The sequence below is a fragment of the Brienomyrus brachyistius genome, chromosome 2 (genome assembly GCF_023856365.1).
Source record: "Brienomyrus brachyistius isolate T26 chromosome 2, BBRACH_0.4, whole genome shotgun sequence".
NCBI classification, from domain to species: Eukaryota; Metazoa; Chordata; class Actinopteri; order Osteoglossiformes; family Mormyridae; genus Brienomyrus; species Brienomyrus brachyistius.
In genome coordinates, this window is record NC_064534.1 from 36,198,003 (window position 1) to 36,217,602 (window position 19,600).

The window sequence follows — 19,600 nt, forward strand, 5'->3', positions numbered from 1 at the left end:
TAGAAACCGTTTTACTCTAAATACTTCCTGGTAATTCTAGGTGCTGTAAGCTGTTCGTGCCTTTATTCCACCAGGGCGCGATCTTCTCACAAACTTGAAGACTGTCACTCCCCATTCACGTTTTACAACTTATTGTTAATGATAAAGAGACAGCTTTTTACACACAGTTTTAAACAAAGTACTGATATTATTCCTCTTCAACTGACCGCTTTGTTTTCTATGCAAAAACCACTTCGCCACAGAAGACTCGATATTATTGGCATAGCAAGTTCTGCTCTTCTCCTTTCAAAACTTGCTAAAAGCTGTATTTAAAAGAACAGATTGGCCGGGGTAATTCACACCCTTCAATGCCAGCTTAATGTTTAGGTTAGTGGGAATCACAGAGGAATTAGGGATGGAAACTTCTTTGCTGGTGGTAGAAGCGGTCTGGTGAATTTTTAGAGAGAAGAGGCCGTCGATGTTTGAATGTAGAAAATAGTTCTGGCTGCAGCCTGCATTATGGACTTGTTGGTGTGTGTAGCTCCCAGTGTTCTGACAGCGCGACGTTTTGGGGAAGCATGTGATTCAGCAGCTACCAGTGGGCTTCGTGCGGCGGAGATTTTGTGGCTGTTAGCGGAGTTGATAACAGAGGATCGTTAAGAGAAGCCTACATGCAGTAGGCAAAGGATTAATGTTTGCTGGCGGGGGACGTGCGGCGATTAACCTGTGCGGTAGTGAAAAGGAGTTAAAAAGAAGGAAGTGTGCGGATGCGGAAAGAATGGAATAATTGTGGTAGGCTGCCGGCTGAGTAGTTTGGTGAATGTTTGGTGTGGGTCCGGCGCTGCCGATTGGATGGTGGGGCTGCAGTGTGAGTCAGATAAAAAAAAAAAAAAACAGGAGTAGGATCCAATGGGACTAACTGGCATGTATAGACGCGTGTAATGCAAAAGCGCTGTTTTTGGCAGCATCTCTCGCTTACGGCCATACCACCCTGAACACGCCCGATCTCATCTGATCTCAGAAGCCAAGCAGGGTAGGGTCTGGTTAGTACTTGAATGGGAGACCTCCTGAGAATACCAGGTGCTGTAAGCCTTTCTCACTTTTACTTTATACAGGGGGCGCTCCACTTCACGATTAATTTAAATCTATCACTCCCCTTCCATTTTACTATTTTATATATATAAATTTTTTTTTTTCTCTTATTCCTAAAGGCAGCTTTTAGAAACCGTTTTACTCTAAATACTTCCTGGTAATTCTAGGTGCTGTAAGCTGTTCGTGCCTTTATTCCACCAGGGCGCGATCTTCTCACAAACTTGAAGACTGTCACTCCCCATTCACGTTTTACAACTTATTGTTAATGATAAAGAGACAGCTTTTTACACACAGTTTTAAACAAAGTACTGATATTATTTCTCTTCAACTCACCGCTTTGTTTTCTATGCAAAAACCACTTCGCCACAGAAGACTCGATATTATTGGCATAGCAAGTTCTGCTCTTCTCCTTTCAAAACTTGCTAAAAGCTGTATTTAAAAGAACAGATTGGCCGGGGTAATTCACACCCTTCAATGCCAGCTTAATGTTTAGGTTAGTGGGAATCACAGAGGAATTAGGGATGGAAACTTCTTTGCTGGTGGTAGAAGCGGTCTGGTGAATTTTTAGAGAGAAGAGGCCGTCGATGTTTGAATGTAGAAAATAGTTCTGGCTGCAGCCTGCAGTATGGACTTGTTGGTGTGTGTAGCTCCCAGTGTTCTGACAGCGCGACGTTTTGGGGAAGCATGTGATTCAGCAGCTACCAGTGGGTTTCGTGCGGCGGAGATTTTGTGGCTGTTAGCGGAGTTGATAACAGAGGGTCGTTAAGAGAAGCCTACATGCAGTAGGCAAAGGAGTAATGTTTGCTGGCGGGGGACGTGCGGCGATTAACCTGTGCGGTAGTGAAAAGGAGTTAAAAAGAAGGAAGTGTGCGGATGCGGAAAGAATGGAATAATTGTGGTAGGCTGCCGGCTGAGTAGTTTGGTGAATGTTTGGTGTGGGTCCGGCGCTGCCGATTGGATGGTGGGGCTGCAGTGTGAGTCAGATAAAAAAAAAAAAAACAGGAGTAGGATCCAATGGGACTAACTGGCATGTATAGACGCGTGCAATGCAAAAGGGCTGTTTTTGGTAGCATCTCTCGCTTACGGCCATACCACCCTGAACACGCCCGATCTCGTCTGATCTCGGAAGCTAAGCAGGGTAGGGTCTGGTTAGTACTTGGATGGGAGACCACCTGGGAATACCAGGTGCTGTAAGCTTTTCTCACTTTTACTTTATACAGGGGGCGCTCCACTTCACGATTAATTTAAATCTATCACTCCCCTTCCATTTTACTATTTTATATATATATGTATTTTTTTTTTCTCTCATTCATAAAGGCAGCTTTTAGAAACCGTTTTACTCTAAATAATTCCTGGTAATTCTAGGTGCTGTAAGCTGTTCGTGCCTTTATTCCACCAGGGCGCGATCTTCTCACAAACTTGAAGACTGTCACTCCCCATTCACGTTTTACAACTTATTGTTAATGATAAAGAGACAGCTTTTTACACACAGTTTTAAACAAAGTACTGATATTATTCCTCTTCAACTGACCGCTTTGTTTTCTATGCAAAAACCACTTCGCCACAGAAGACTCGATATTATTGGCATAGCAAGTTCTGCTCTTCTCCTTTCAAAACTTGCTAAAAGCTGTATTTAAAAGAACAGATTGGCCGGGGTAATTCACACCCTTCAATGCCAGCTTAATGTTTAGGTTAGTGGGAATCACAGAGGAATTAGGGATGGAAACTTCTTTGCTGGTGGTAGAAGCGGTCTGGTGAATTTTTAGAGAGAAGAGGCCGTCGATGTTTGAATGTAGAAAATAGTTCTGGCTGCAGCCTGCAGTATGGACTTGTTGGTGTGTGTAGCTCCCAGTGTTCTGACAGCGCGACGTTTTGGGGAAGCATGTGATTCAGCAGCTACCAGTGGGTTTCGTGCGGCGGAGATTTTGTGGCTGTTAGCGGAGTTGATAACAGAGGGTCGTTAAGAGAAGCCTACATGCAGTAGGCAAATGAGTAATGTTTGCTGGCGGGGGACGTGCGGCGATTAACCTGTGCGGTAGTGAAAAGGAGTTAAAAAGAAGGAAGTGTGCGGATGCGGAAAGAATGGAATAATTGTGGTAGGCTGCCGGCTGAGTAGTTTGGTGAATGTTTGGTGTGGGTCCGGCGCTGCCGATTGGATGCTGGGGCTGCAGTGTGAGTCAGATAAAAAAAAAAAAAACCGGAGTAGGATCCAATGGGACTAACTGGCATGTATAGACGCGTGTAATGCAAAAGGGCTGTTTTTGGTAGCATCTCTCGCTTACGGCCATACCACCCTGAACACGCCCGATCTCGTCTGATCTCGGAAGCTAAGCAGGCTAGGGTCTGGTTAGTACTTGGATGGGAGACCACCTGGGAATACCAGGTGCTGTAAGCTTTTCTCACTTTTACTTTATACAGGGGGCGCTCCACTTCACGATTAATTTAAATCTATCAATCCCCTTCCATTTTACTATTTTATATATATATATTTTTTTTCTCTCATTCATAAAGGCAGCTTTTAGAAACCGTTTTACTCTAAATACTTCCTGGTAATTCTAGGTGCTGTAAGCTGTTCGTGCCTTTATTCCACCAGGGCGCGATCTTCTCACAAACTTGAAGACTGTCACTCCCCATTCACGTTTTACAACTTATTGTTAATGATAAAGAGACAGCTTTTTACACACAGTTTTAAACAAAGTACTGATATTATTCCTCTTCAACTGACCGCTTTGTTTTCTATGCAAAAACCACTTCGCCACAGAAGACTCGATATTATTGGCATAGCAAGTTCTGCTCTTCTCCTTTCAAAACTTGCTAAAAGCTGTATTTAAAAGAACAGATTGGCCGGGGTAATTCACACCCTTCAATGCCAGCTTAATGTTTAGGTTAGTGGGAATCACAGAGGAATTAGGGATGGAAACTTCTTTGCTGGTGGTAGAAGCGGTCTGGTGAATTTTTAGAGAGAAGAGGCCGTCGATGTTTGAATGTAGAAAATAGTTCTGGCTGCAGCCTGCAGTATGGACTTGTTGGTGTGTGTAGCTCCCAGTGTTCTGACAGCGCGACGTTTTGGGGAAGCATGTGATTCAGCAGCTACCAGTGGGTTTCGTGCGGCGGAGATTTTGTGGCTGTTAGCGGAGTTGATAACAGAGGGTCGTTAAGAGAAGCCTACATGCAGTAGGCAAAGGAGTAATGTTTGCTGGCGGGGGACGTGCGGCGATTAACCTGTGCGGTAGTGAAAAGGAGTTAAAAAGAAGGAAGTGTGCGGATGCGGAAAGAATGGAATAATTGTGGTAGGCTGCCGGCTGAGTAGTTTGGTGAATGTTTGGTGTGGGTCCGGCGCTGCCGATTGGATGGTGGGGCTGCAGTGTGAGTCAGATAAAAAAAAAAAAAAGAACATTAGTAGGATCCAATGGGACTAACTGGCATGTATAGACGCGTGTAATGCAAAAGGGCTGTTTTTGGTAGCATCTTTCGCTTACGGCCATACCACCCTGAACACGCCCGATCTCGTCTGATCTCGGAAGCTAAGCAGGGTAGGGTCTGGTTAGTACTTGGATGGGAGACCACCTGGGAATACCAGGTGCTGTAAGCATTTCTCACTTTTACTTTATACAGGGGGCGCTCCACTTCACGATTAATTTAAATCTATCACTCCCCTTCCATTTTACTATTTTATATATATATATTTTTTTTCTCTCATTCATAAAGGCAGCTTTTAGAAACCGTTTTACTCTAAATACTTCCTGGTAATTCTAGGTGCTGTAAGCTGTTCGTGCCTTTATTCCACCAGGGCGCGATCTTCTCACAAACTTGAAGACTGTCACTCCCCATTCACGTTTTACAACTTATTGTTAATGATAAAGAGACAGCTTTTTACACACAGTTTTAAACAAAGTACTGATATTATTCCTCTTCAACTGACCGCTTTGTTTTCTATGCAAAAACCACTTCGCCACAGAAGACTCGATATTATTGGCATAGCAAGTTCTGCTCTTCTCCTTTCAAAACTTGCTAAAAGCTGTATTTAAAAGAACAGATTGGCCGGGGTAATTCACACCCTTCAATGCCAGCTTAATGTTTAGGTTAGTGGGAATCACAGAGGAATTAGGGATGGAAACTTCTTTGCTGGTGGTAGAAGCGGTCTGGTGAATTTTTAGAGAGAAGAGGCCGTCGATGTTTGAATGTAGAAAATTGTTCTGGCTGCAGCCTGCAGTATGGACTTGTTGGTGTGTGTAGCTCCCAGTGTTCTGACAGCGCGACGTTTTGGGGAAGCATGTGATTCAGCAGCTACCAGTGGGCTTCGTGCGGCGGAGATTTTGAGGCTGTTAGCTGAGTTGATAGCAGAGGGTCGTTAAGAGAAGCCTGCATGCGGTAGGCAAAGGAGTAATGTTTGCCGGCGGGGGACGTGCGGCGATTAACCTGTGAGGTAGTGAAAAGGACTTAAAGAGAAGGAAGCGTGCGGATGCGGAAAGAATGGAATAATTGTGGTAGGCTGCCGGCTGAGTAGTTTGGTGAATGTTTGTTGTGGGTCCGGCGCTGCCGATTGGATGGTGGTGCTGCAGTGTGAGTCAGATAAAAAAAAAAAAAAAAAAACAGGAGTAGGATCCAATGGGACTAACTGGCATGTATAGACGCGTGTAATGCAAAGGGCTGTTTTTGATAGCGTCTCTCGCTTACGGCCATACCACCCTGAACATGCCTGATCTCGGAAGCTAAGCAGGGTTGGGTCTGGTTAGTATTTGGATGGGAAACCACCTGGGAGTACCAGGTGCTGTAAGCTTTTCTCACTTTTACTTTATACAGGGGGCACTCCACTTCACGATTAATTTAAATCTATCACTCCCCTTCCGTTTTACTATTTTATATATATATATATTTTTCTCTCATTCATAAAGGCAGCTTTTACACACCGTTTTACTCTAAATACTGCCTGGTAATTCTAGCTGCTGTAAGCTGTTCGTGCCTTTATTCCACCAGGGCGCGATCTTCTCACAAACTTGAAGACTGTCACTCCCCATTCACGTTTTACAACTTATTGTTAATGATAAAGAGACAGCTTTTTACACATAGTTTTAAACAAAGTACTGATATAATTCCTCTTCAACTCACCGCTTTGTTTTCTATGCAAAAACCACTTCGCCACAGAAGACTCGATATTATTGGTATAGCAAGTTCTGCTCTTCTCCTTTCAAAACTTGCCAAAAGCTGTATTTAAAAGAACAGATTGGCCGGGGTAATTCACACCCTTCAATGCCAGCTTAATGTTTAGGTTAGTGGGAATCACAGAGGAATTAGGGATGGAAACTTCTTTGCTGGTGGTAGAAGCGGTCTGGTGAATTTTTAGAGAGAAGAGGCCGTCGATGTTTGAATGTAGAAAATTGTTCTGGCTGCAGCCTGCAGTATGGACTTGTTGGTGTGTGTAGCTCCCAGTGTTCTGACAGCGCGACGTTTTGGGGAAGCATGTGATTCAGCAGCTACCAGTGGGCTTCGTGCGGCGGAGATTTTGTGGCTGTTAGTGGAGTTGATAACAGAAGGTCATTAAGAGAAGCCTGCATGCGGTAGGCAAAGGAGTAATGTTTGCCGGCGGGGGACGTGCGGCGATTAACCTGTGTGGTAGTGAAAAGGACTTAAAGAGAAGGAAGTGTGCGGATGCGGAAAGAATGGAATAATTGTGGTAGGCTGCCGGCTGAGTAGTTTGGTGAATGTTTGGTGTGGGTCCGGCGCTGCCGATTGGATGGTGGTGCTGCAGTGTGAGTCAGATAAAAAAAAAAAAAAAACCAGGAGTAGGATCCAATGGGACTAACTGGCATGTATAGACGCGTGTAATGCAAAAGGGCTGTTTTTGGTAGCTTCTCTCGCTTATGGCCATACCACCCTGAACACGCCCGATCTCGGAAGCCAAGCAGTGTAGGGTCTGGTTAGTACTTGGATGGGAGACCTCCTGGGAATACCAGGTGCTGTAAGCTTTTCTCACTTTTACTTTATACAGGGGGCGCTCCACTTCACGATTAATTTAAATCTATCACTCCCCTTCCATTTTACTATTTTATATATATATATATATAAGAACATAAGAACATAAGAACATAAGAACTATACAAAAGAGAGGAGGCCATTCGGCCCATCAAGCTCGCTTGGGGAGAACTAAACTAATAGCTCAGAGTCGTTAAAATCTTATCTAGCTCTGATTTAAAGGAACCCAAGGATTCAGCTTGCACTACATTATCAGGAAGGCTATTCCATACTCTACACGCTGCGTAAAGAAGTGCTTCCTTAAATCCAGCTTGAAATGTTCTCCCGCTAATTTCCACCTATGGCCACGAGTTCGTGTATTTAAACTAATGCTGAAGTAACTATTTGGTTGAACAGCATCCAAACCTGTTAGAATCTTATATACCTGGATCATGTCCCCCCTCAATCTCCTTTGCTTGAGACTGAACAGATTTAGCTCAAGTAACCGTTCCTCGTATGACATTCCTCTAAGACCAGGAATCATTTTTGTGGCCCTACGCTGCACCTTTTCTAAGGCCACAATGTCCTTTTTAAGATATGGTGACCAAACCTGCACACAATATTCTAGGTGAGGTCTCACCAAGGAATTGTATAATCTTAGCATTACCTCCCTTGACTTAAACTCCACACACCTGGAGATATACCCCAACATCCTATTGGCCTTTTTTATTGCTTCCCCACACTGGCGAGAATGGGACATGGAAGCATCAACATACACACCAAGGTCTTTCTCATGATCAGCTACCTTTATTTCAGTGACACACATGAAATACCTGTACTTTATATTTCTGCTCCCTAGATGGAGTACCTTACATTTATCGACGTTAAATTTCATCTGCCAGGTATCGGCCCAGTCACTAATTAAATCAAGATCCCGCTGTAGCTGCTGAGCCACTAATTCAGTATCTGCTACACCACCCACCTTGGTGTCATCTGCAAATTTCACCAGTTTACTGTATATATTGGTATCCATATCATTTATGTAAATTAGGAACAATAGTGGTCCTAAAATCGAACCCTGCGGTACCCCACTATGAACGCAAGCCCACTGTGACATTGTGCCTCTTATAACTACTCGCTGTTTCCTATCTGTTAACCAGTTATCAATCCAGGTCGCTACGGTACCTAAAATACCAGTCGCTTTGAGTTTAAGTAGGAGCCTCTTGTGGGGGACAACATCAAAAGCCTTTTGGAAATCTAAGTAGATGACATCATAGGCCTTCTTATCATCAACTTCCTGAGTAGCTTCCTCAAAAAACTCCAACAGATTTGTTAAACAGGATCTACCTCTCCTAAATCCATGCTGGCTATCCCGCAAAATGTTATTGGAGTCCAGGTAATCTATCATTTTCTCTTTGATTAAAGCCTCCATAACTTTACCAGTTATACAAGTTAGACTGATTGGCCTATAGTTAGACAAATTATTTCTATCCCCTTTTTTGAAAATAGGCGTTATGAAGGCGTGCTTCCAATCAGAAGGTACCACACCTTCAGATAAGGATTTTTGAAACAGTAAAGTTAAGGGTCGGCAAATAATATCCCTCATCTCTTTTAACACTATAGGTAAGATGCCATCAGGGCCCTGTGATTTATTTATTTTGAGCTTAGCTAGGCTTTGCAAAACATCTGCTTCAGTTATATATACATTAGCTATAGACAATGCTGGATAGGTAATAACTGGTAAATTACTAAGGTCCTCAACAGTGAATACCCGTGCAAAACTATCATTGAACTCATTTGCTATATCAATGTCGTTTACTATTATAAGACCCTTACTATCCTGCAGATTAGTAATTTCAGGTTTTAGAGCTCTTTTAGAGTTAAAATACTGGAAGAAACTTTTAACGTCATCCTTAGCTTCCAATGCAACCATCCTTTCGACATTTCTTTTAGCTCGTCTAATATCATTTTTTAACTTAGCCTGTAGACTTAGATATTCCTGCTTAATTCTGTCATCATCAGTTATTTTCCATTGCTGGAACAAAGCCCTTTTCCTCCTTACTTTATGCTTTATTTCCCTAGTAAACCACCTAGGTTGCAATTTCCTAGATTTATTCTTGCTGGAAACAGGTATGAAGTCCTCTTGCACTTGCAATAATGTGCTTTTAAAAAATTCCCAGGCCTCTTCAACAGTTTTGTTATTTAACTCCATCCAGTTCACAGTTTCTAGTTTTAGTCTCATACACTTAAAGTCAGCCTTCCTAACATTATATATTTTTGATTTGGACTTAGCTCTTCGAACACTAAACTTAACCTCAAATTTGACCATGTTATGATCGCTACTGTCAAGTGGTTCTAAAACGTCTAATTTACCAAAATTATTATATATTTTCTCTCTTTCATAAAGGCAGCTTTTAGAAACAGTTTTACTCTAAATACTGCCTGGTAATTCTAGCTGCTGTAAGCTGTTCGTGCCATTATTCCACCAGGGCGCGATCTTCTCACAAACTTGAAGACTGTCACTCCCCATTCACGTTTTACAACTTATTGTTAATGATAAAGAGACAGCTTTTTACACACAGTTTTAAACAAAGTACTGATATAATTCCTCTTCAACTCACCACTTTGTTTTCTATGCAAAAACCACTTCACCACAGAAGACTCGATATTATTGGCATAGCAAGGTCTGCTCTTCTCCTCCTTTCAAAACTCGCTAAAAGCTGTATTTAAAAGAGCAGGTTGGCCGGGGTAATTCACACCCTTCAATGCCAGATTAATGTTTAGGTTAGTGGGAATCACAGAGGAATTAGGGATGGAAACTTCTTTGCTGGTGGTAGAAGCGGTCTGGTGAATTTTTAGAGAGAAGAGGCCGTCGATGTTTGAATGTAGAAAATTGTTCTGGCTGCAGCCTGCAGTATGGACTTGTTGGTGTGTGTAGCTCCCAGTGTTCTGACAGCGTGACGTTTTGGGGAAGCATGTGATTCAGCAGCTACCAGTGGGCTTCGTGCGGCGGAGATTTTGTGGCTGTTAGCGGAGTTGATAACAGAGGGTCGTTAAGAGAAGCCTGCATGCAGTAGGCAAAGGAGTAATGTTTGCCGGCGGGGGACGTGCGGCGATTAACCTGTGCGGTAGTGAAAAGGAGTTAAAAAGAAGGAAGTGTGCGGATGCGGAAAGAATGGAATAATTGTGGTAGGCTGCCGGCTGAGTAGTTTGGTGAATGTTTGGTGTGGGTCCGGCGCTGCCGATTGGATGGTGGGGCTGCAGTGTGAGTCAGATAAAAAAAAAAAAAAACATTAGTAGGATCCAATGGGACCAACTGGCATGTATAGAGGCGTGTAATGCAAAAGGGATGTTTTTGGTAGCATCTCTTGCTTGCGGCCATACCACCCTGAACACGCCCGATCTCATCTGATCTTGGAAACTAAGCAGTGTAGGGACTGGTTAGTACTTGGATGGGAGACCACCTGGGAATACCAGGTGCTGTAAGCTTTTCTCACTTTTACTTTATACAGGGGGCGCTCCACTTCACGATTAATTTAAATCTAGCACTCCCCTTCCATTTTACTATTTTATATATATATATTTTTTCTCTCTTTCATAAAGGCAGCTTTTAGAAACCGTTTTACTCTAAATACTTCCTGGTAATTCTAGGTGCTGTAAGCTGTTCGTGCCTTTATTCCACCAGGGCGCGATCTTCTCACAAACTTGAAGACTGTCACTCCCCATTCACGTTTTACAACTTATTGTTAATGATAAAGAGACAGCTTTTTACACACAGTTTTAAACAAAGTACTGATATTATTCCTCTTCAACTGACCGCTTTGTTTTCTATGCAAAAACCACTTCGCCACAGAAGACTCGATATTATTGGCATAGCAAGTTCTGCTCTTCTCCTTTCAAAACTTGCTAAAAGCTGTATTTAAAAGAACAGATTGGCCGGGGTAATTCACACCCTTCAATGCCAGCTTAATGTTTAGGTTAGTGGGAATCACAGAGGAATTAGGGATGGAAACTTCTTTGCTGGTGGTAGAAGCGGTCTGGTGAATTTTTAGAGAGAAGAGGCCGTCGATGTTTGAATGTAGAAAATTGTTCTGGCTGCAGCCTGCAGTATGGACTTGTTGGTGTGTGTAGCTCCCAGTGTTCTGACAGCGTGACGTTTTGGGGAAGCATGTGATTCAGCAGCTACCAGTGGGCTTCGTGCGGCGGAGATTTTGTGGCTGTTAGCGGAGTTGATAACAGAGGGTCGTTAAGAGAAGCCTGCATGCAGTAGGCAAAGGAGTAATGTTTGCTGGCGGGGGACGTGCGGCGATTAACCTGTGCGGTAGTGAAAAGGAGTTAAAAAGAAGGAAGTGTGCGGATGCGGAAAGAATGGAATAATTGTGGTAGGCTGCTGGCTGAGTGTTAGGTTGAAGAAACTGTTAGTAATCATTTGTTATCATTTCTGTATAATCAGCAATGAGTGTAAATATGTATATACATTATTTTGTTTTTCTTTACCTTCATACTTTAGATTATATTAGTTTACACGTATCCTGAGCACGTGTTTAAATAGTTGTCCACCTGAGTAAAACCAGAACTTCTTCTTCTCTCACAGTCTTTTCTTTGTTCTCACTCCAAGACCCCTGCCCCCCATTGACTATAAATAAAGGTGCCAAGGGGAACCACCCTTTGTAACACATTGTAGCCTAGCATGCAGAGAGTGTGGTTACCCTTGTGCAAATAAAACTCTAAGTGTGTTGTCTCGTAATTAATGGTGTGTACAGAGTTGGAGTGGAAAGCCTGTCGCTTTCTCCAACATATACTGTATTGTAGTTTGGTCCTGTGTGCAGGGTTGGAGTGGAAAGCCTGACGCTTTCTCCAACATATTATTTGGTCCTTCGAGCCGGATCCGAGGACACCTGACGACATCGCCAGCGCACCGAGAGGAGCGACACCGAAGTCTGTCGACAGCCACTCGGAGACGGGTGCAAGAAAGACCTGTGACGTGAATTCGTCATCAGGCTGGTGGTTAGAACTGCGCTCGACGTCTGGTGATGTCTGACGGACCTCGGTGGCGGAACACAGGCACACAGGACAGGTGAGACAACAAAGGTTATTCAGCTAAATAACCGGGTCAATTGACGTGGGTTAGGCTTAGCCGTAATTAAGCAGAAAAGGGGTTAGGCTTAGCCGTAATTAAGCAGAAAAGGGGTTAGGCTTAGCCGTAATTAAGCGAAATATGAACATGCATGTATTGTGTGAATGACTGGACTAAGACTATTATAGAGGCTTAGAGTTGCTTTGGTCAGTCCATTTCTTATTTTGCCTGGTGGGAAAGAAGTACTGGTGATTGAAGGATCAAGGACGGGTTTCATCCCTGAAAACCGATACCGCTGCACGAACAGCGTGCAGTAGAAGGCCGTATTGGTGTCCTCCCATATATCTCGTACCAGTGAAATTCCACCCAGGACCTGTGTAGTGCGGAGACGGGAAAGAAAAAAAATGGGAAAGAATCAGAGTAAGAGGATTGAACTAGAGGGAGATGAGAAGTTTATGGAAGGATATAAACCAGGTTCAGGACAAATAAGTAATCAGAGGTGGAGAAAAAAACATGGGTTTGAAGGGAAACTCCACACTCCAGATATCTTAAAATTACAAGGAAATTTAAGACTAGAAATGTTACAAACCTTGAAGAAAGGAAAATTGGAGAAAAGGAAAAAAGAATATAAGTATTCAGATAATTGGTTGGAACAAAGTAAGTTAAGAGATGTACGTAGAAAGCAGAAAAAGGATGATAGAAAGGATAAATTAATTGCAGCCGCTCTAGTCACTTTAGATGATGAGACGGTGGCCAAAATAAAACATAGAGAAAATAGACCACCAGCACCGCCACTATTGCCTGCCCCCATGCAACCCGTAGATAGAAGGGAAATAAAACAACCATCAGCTATGGGCACAATACCAAAGAAGCCATCAGCTCTTCCTTCTTCCCCCATTATAACTAGGAGTAGAGATCCTACGTTATACCCTGTGCGCGATCTAGCTACTGCTAAGGTTCGATGGCATCCGCGAAATGAAGGCATTGATATTGATAGTGAAGAGGAAGAAATAGAATTACAATGCCCCCTAGTGGAGGTGGCAAACCCTAATAGAGAGCCAGATGGAGGACCTGAAACAATGTTAGTCTATAGACCATGGACAGCTGAAGATAGAACGGCAGCATTAAAGGGAATACCTCCTGTTGATGAAGGGGTACCAGAATTTTGGACAGCAATATTGGAACTACAGAGCAGTTTCCACCTGAATGGTAGAGAAATGTTCCAATGTTTAAGACAGCTGTTCAATCATAAATGGGGAAGAGTAGCAGGAGACTTTACTGGTCATGGACCAGACAATCAACCACTTGCACATAATTCACAAGCTCTGCAACAGAGTATGCAGCAATTACATGGAAGGATAGAGACAGTGTTTATGAGACGAGCAGATTATGGCAGAATTGCACAATGCAAGCAAAAAGATGGAGAAGAGCCAGAGGATTTTATGGATAGGATGAGAGTGGTGTTTAGAGGGAATTCAGGAATTCCTCATAATGAGGAAAATGGAGGAGTTTATCAGCAACAGTTAAAACGTGCGTTCATCACAGGGCTAAAACCTGAACTGAAGAGATACATAGATAAACATTGGGTACATCAGAATACTGGTTCAGTGCAGCAAGCCCTAGAATATGCCCAACACGCCCATACAGCACAAAAACAGAAATCAGACGCAGTGTTTGCTGCTAATGATACTGTTGCAATAATACATATGAATCCTCCGGGGAGGGGAGGGTTCAGAGGAAGGTCACGAGGCCGAGGAAGGGGGAGAGGTGCTTTTAGGAGCAATCAGCGAAATTTATTACAGCAAGATAACACTTGCTGGACATGCGGAAAACTTGGGCACTTAGCTAGGCAATGTAGAACCAAGTTTATAAACAACCCAAATTCCACAGAGAATCAATGACAATTAGCCTGTGAACTATCAAAAGAGCCAGATAAGCTGCAAAAACAGGATGAGACAGAAGAGATAGATTTGCAAGCAGTTTGCCAACTGCTAGCACTAAAACAACTTGAAGAACTACCAAAACGAAGGCTTATTATAAATGGGAAAATATATGAGTGCCTATGTGATACCGGAGCCTGTAGAACAGTGTTAACCACTAGCCCTCCAAGGGTCACCTTTTCCTCGTCCTCCATAAATATCCGAACTGCAGGAGGCCAAGCCAAAAGTCATCAATTGACAAATCCAGTTAGCATAAAAGATGAGGAAACAGAGTTAGAATGTCACGCCCAAGTGCTAATAAGCCCTTCATGTCCAGTCAATCTGTTAGGAAGGGATCTTATGATACAAATGGGTATTAGTGTGATTGCAACACCCACTGGCATGAAGGCTATAGTAGAAAAGCAAACTTTCGTGATACATGGCATGTCAGCTCCACAGTATTATTGGTCCCTAGATCTGGGGGGGACAGCACAGACACGTGAAATATTGAGAAAAACTAGAGAAAAGCAGTCCCCTAAACAAACCCAGTTCATGCCTGACGATGCCTTACACGTCACTATGTGGTACAAAGGCACCCCAGGACCAGATTATGCCTATGACAAAACGTTTCATGCCCTTCAAGACACTTGTATCACCTTACAACATATATATGTTAACTCCACTACTGGCTTTTCTGCTGCTTCAGTCATCTTATCTAATAAACAACAGGCTGTGTTCAGAGGGGGAACACCACACGTATCTCTATCAAAACCACCTCAGATGCAGTGGAAGGATGTAGAGATGTTCTTACGAGATTCCATGCACAGTTACAATGACTACCAACCCGTACCTGGCTCCTTTTGGAGCTATGACAAAAAACACAATGTGTGGCGGTTTCCTTTGGGATGGAGAGTTCAAACCACTCTCACCACACACTTGCAGGACCCAACCTGACAAATTTTTCCAACCCTGGAGGAGGGATCATGTCCAGATCTAGATCGCCTCCCGGAAGGGTTGTGGTCGTCCTCCCCCACTGATGTAGGACTGGTAAAGGGGTTTCCACCTTACAAAGTAATTGTGAAATCAGAACACCGTCCGGTAGTTAGACAATACCCGTTAAAACCTGAAGCAGAGAAAGGTATAGCCCCTGTAGTGCAGGATATGTTGGCATCAGGAATATTGCGAGAGGCTCCTGAGGCCACTTGCAATACTCCTATCTTCCCCGTCCAGAAGGGACATACAGGGAAATGGCGCATGGTGCAGGATTTAAGACCAGTAAATGAAATAGTACAACATGCTGCACCAGATGTGCCTAATCCACACCTTTTGTTAAATTCCTTGTCCCCTGACAAGAAGTATTTTTCAGTAGTGGATCTGAGTAATGCCTTTTTCTCAGTACCACTACATCCTGATTCACAACACTTATTTGGTTTCACTTATAAAGGACATAAATACACATACACTAGACTCCCTCAAGGGTTTTCAGAAAGTCCACATGTATATATACAATGGCACTACGGTATTCAATGAGTTCCTGTAAAATACCGTCCCATAGTCAAGTGCTATTGTATGTAGATGATATATTAATTGCTTCAGATACAAAACAGCATTGCAAAGAAGCCACACTGTTAGTGTTACAGCATTTGTATGATACAGGACATAAGGCATCAAAACAAAAATTACAGTATTGCAGAGAGGAAGTTATATATCTTGGACATAAACTCTCCCAAAAAGGTCGATCGTTATTAGAAACTAGAAAACAGGCAATACAAGAGGCACCAAAGCCAAAGACTAAACAGCAAATGATGTCCTTCTTAGGACTTTGCAATTATTGCAGGGAATGGTTACCTGATTATGCTGCACTCGTTCAACCTTTACAAACCCTGATTTATGGGAAGGACATGGCACTGAAAGATAAAATTCAGTGGACAAAAGAAGGAGAATTGGCATTCACAAATCTAAAAATAATGTTACAAACTAATGTGACACTTGCTCTGCCAGATTATCAACAACCATTTACCCTATGTGTTGATGCAAATCAAGGGTATATGAAGGCAGTATTAACACAGCCATTCGGCGCAAAAGAGAGGCCATTAGCGTTCTATTCTAAACGATTAGATGCAGTGGCAGCTGGTTTTCCGCAGTGTTTGCAGGCATGTGCAGCTGCTGCAGAAGCAGTGAAATTATCAGCAGAATTAGTGTTGTGTCACCCACTCACTTTGAAGGTGCCACATTCAGTTTCTTTAGTTTTACTGCAGACGCCACTGCCATTCCTCACACATGTTAGACATCTGACCCTAGTCTCACTCCTGCTTTCACAGTCAAACATCACAATACAGCGATGTGGTCCTCTCAACCCTAGCACCCTTCTTCCGACAGCGGAAGATGGAGAGCCACATTCGTGCAAAGCAGTTGTGGAAGAACAAACCAAACCAAGAGCAGATATTTTACAGACCCCAATACCAGATTCAACGGTTGTTTTTGTAGATGGATCAGCATCAAAAAATGACATGGGGAAGAACAAGGTCGGATATGCTGTAGTTACATCTACTGAAGTGTTGGAGGCCAATGCACTTCCCCCTGCTTGTTCAGCACAAGTGGCTGAACTCTATGCTGTAATTAGGGCATGCGAGCTCTTCAAAAACAAGCCACTTACAATATACACTGATAGTCAATATGTGTTTGGAGCTGTTCATCACCATGCAAGAGTGTGGAAAAATAGAGGATTCAAGACATCGCAAGGAACATCTTTAACTCATACGAACCTATTACTCAGGTTGTTAGATGTTGTGCAATTACCATATTGCCTTGCGATATGCAAATGTAAGGCACACCAAACTGATGCTTCCGCAATAGCTAAAGGAAACAGTTTTGCGGACATGACGGCAAAAAGTGCTGCACAAAAACAACCTGCCTTAAATGTTACAGATGTCTTGTTGATAGATAGTGATGTACTATGTGATGCACAGACTCATGCACCTAAAACAGAAATACAGAGCTGGATTAAGAGAGGAGCAATACAACAAGGGAAAACTTATTATATGAATGACAAGCCCATCCTACCAAAAAATTTATACAAGACAGCTGCCTTAGTGAGCCATGGACACACCCATGTCTCAACAGGAGGGATGGTACATATTATCCAACAATACTTTTATACTATAAATTTTTCTGATTATGCAAAACAATTTTGTCGAGCGTGCTTAATTTGCTGTAAACACAATGCACAAGGCAACATAAGGCCAAAACGTGGCCAGTTTCCCGCAGCTGAATATCCATTTCAAATTGTACATATGGATTTCATTGAATTATCTTGGTCACAAGGGAAGAAGTACTGTCTAGTCATTATAGACACCTTTTCTAAGTGGGTAGAAATATACCCTGTAAAACACTGTGATGCAATGACCGTTGCAAAATGTTTGGTAGGCCATTATTTCCCTACCTATGGCATACCTCATATTATAAGATCGGACAATGGGACTCATTTTGTGAATCAAACCATGTCCCTTTGCTCACAAGCACTCGGGTTTACGATCAAAAATCATTGCGCTTATCACCCCCAGAGCGCAGGCTTAGTGGAAAGGACCAACGGCACCATTAAAACAAGACTCAGAAAGACAGTGGAAGAGACAAAAAGACCGTGGCCAGAATGTTTGTCTCTAGTAAAATTATGGATGAGAATAACTCCCACTCCTGCAGGATTGACACCATTTGAAATAGTGTATGGTAGACCGTTTCCCTTAGCAACCGAAATGAGTGATATAGGAAAAGCAGACAGAGAAAATACGTTAGCCGATTGGATGCGTAAGCTATTATCATCACAACAAAAACATAACCCCAGTAGTCTGCCAGTAAATTCTGTTTCTGTTCAACAGGATAATCTGCAGCCAGGAGATTGGATCCTGGTCAAGGTCCTGTTGCGAAAGGATTGGAGCACACCCCGGTGGGACGGACCCTATCAAGTCCTGCTCACAACACCAACAGCGGTGAAAATAGCAGAGCGACCTTCCTGGATACATAAGAGTCACTGTAAGCCCATCAAGCCCGTATCAGAGACCTCTGTACCTTCGGAGTAGCAGTGGAAGTCCGCTACAAAGGCGCAGCAATCAATAGGATACTGACGTCTCAACCCGGTGAAGAAAACAGCTGATCTGCACTCCATTTAGAATGGCTCTGATTGGGTGGGGATGTGGTAAGGTAACTCTCGGTGTAATTCTCTTTATGGGAATTGTTGGTCTGCTTCTGCACTCACCAGAGCAGGTGTTTCGCCCACCTAGATGGACACATGATGGTTCCCACCTGAGACCTATCTCCACAAATGAGACCCATCCTTTCCTACAAAATTACTGGTACTGTTATGTTTATGATTCAGCAAAGAAAGACAATTTAACTAATTGTTATGTCTGTACCCACATGCCATCTCATGCCGATGGATTAACTATATATGGGAAACCTATGAATAAGTCACAAGCAAAGTGTGCTGCCTCTTTTGCAGGTGTAGGCTATCAGCATGATAATATAAAAATAAATGACACAGATCCATATACTGCTGGTTTGGATAATGGCGTATGTGCACAGCAGTTTTGGATCGATTTTGCTATAAAAGTGTCAAATATATCCTTACCTTTATCTGTCCACCTGAACATGGACCCTAAAACATTTAATCACTCAATGTGTTATGACCAAATGAACGGCACCCACCATATGGGGAACACCACCAACTGTGCCCAAATACTAGTACACGGAGAAGGTGCCCCGGTAAACATAAGTGGATTTAGTAATGGCACCTACTGGGTGCAAGGAGTAGCTTGGTTATGTGGACCCCGCGCATATTTCGTTTTGCCCTATAACTGGTATGGTGTGTGCGCTCCAATCTTTGTGTCAGACCATACTTTCCTGGTGTCACTGTCGTCTACACCAGCGAACCGCAGGCGCCGGTCCATCATAACTACAGCTTCTCTCCGTCCTCATGACAGTGTCTGGGGTTCAGATGTTCCCCAGGAGTTCAAACATTGGTCTACAGACCAGAAAGTATTAATGTCTCTTTTTCCCTGGGTAGGAACAGCAAAGAATACGTTACGATTAGAAACTATTGATTATCGTTTGGGGCTGTTCATAAATAACTCCATCATAATAAATGAGCAACAGAATGGAGAGATAGATGCTATTAAACAGATGGTCATTCAGAATAGAATGGTTTTAGACATACTTACTGCTGCACAAGGTGGTGTGTGCGTGCTCTTAAATAATACCTGCTGTACATATATTCCCGATAATGTGCACTCACCCAACATGACTACAGCCTTGGACCGTCTGCGAGAACTTCAAAAGATCATGACCTTAGACCCTCATGCTGGCCCCTCATGGTTGAATTGGTTTCTTACTGGGTCCTGGTGGCAGTTACTGCTAAAGTTCTCACTCCCCATTCTTGTTACATTATTATTTGTATGTTGTTGTTTCATTTGTATTATACCCTGCCTCCGTTCCATGATACAACATACTTTTAGTTCTGTTTTTCTGCTATACACTGCAGAAGAACGAATGGATTTACTAACCTTGTCTAGCCCTCTTAATAATGATG

The 19,600-nt window shown here is 43.0% G+C and overlaps 5 non-coding genes and 2 pseudogenes across 5 annotated transcripts; all 7 read left to right on the top strand.

The window, feature by feature from the left end:
* Positions 1-952: 952 nt before the first annotated feature.
* LOC125735175 (5S ribosomal RNA) lies at positions 953-1,071 on the top strand. The gene has a single exon (XR_007394474.1). It is a non-coding gene; the product is annotated as a 5S ribosomal RNA (ribosomal RNA).
* A 1,078-nt stretch (positions 1,072-2,149) lies between these two features.
* On the top strand, positions 2,150-2,268 carry LOC125735665 (5S ribosomal RNA). The gene has a single exon (XR_007394958.1). It is a non-coding gene; the product is annotated as a 5S ribosomal RNA (ribosomal RNA).
* A 1,079-nt stretch (positions 2,269-3,347) lies between these two features.
* Positions 3,348-3,466, top strand: LOC125733920 (5S ribosomal RNA). Its single transcript, XR_007393252.1, has one exon. It is a non-coding gene; the product is annotated as a 5S ribosomal RNA (ribosomal RNA).
* A 1,078-nt stretch (positions 3,467-4,544) lies between these two features.
* LOC125731638 (5S ribosomal RNA) lies at positions 4,545-4,663 on the top strand. The gene has a single exon (XR_007391638.1). It is a non-coding gene; the product is annotated as a 5S ribosomal RNA (ribosomal RNA).
* Positions 4,664-5,742: 1,079 nt separating this feature from the next.
* LOC125732021 (5S ribosomal RNA) lies at positions 5,743-5,851 on the top strand (annotated as a pseudogene).
* Positions 5,852-6,928: 1,077 nt separating this feature from the next.
* Positions 6,929-7,037, top strand: LOC125731927 (5S ribosomal RNA; annotated as a pseudogene).
* A 3,356-nt stretch (positions 7,038-10,393) lies between these two features.
* Positions 10,394-10,512, top strand: LOC125731055 (5S ribosomal RNA). The gene has a single exon (XR_007391344.1). It is a non-coding gene; the product is annotated as a 5S ribosomal RNA (ribosomal RNA).
* Positions 10,513-19,600: the final 9,088 nt, after the last annotated feature.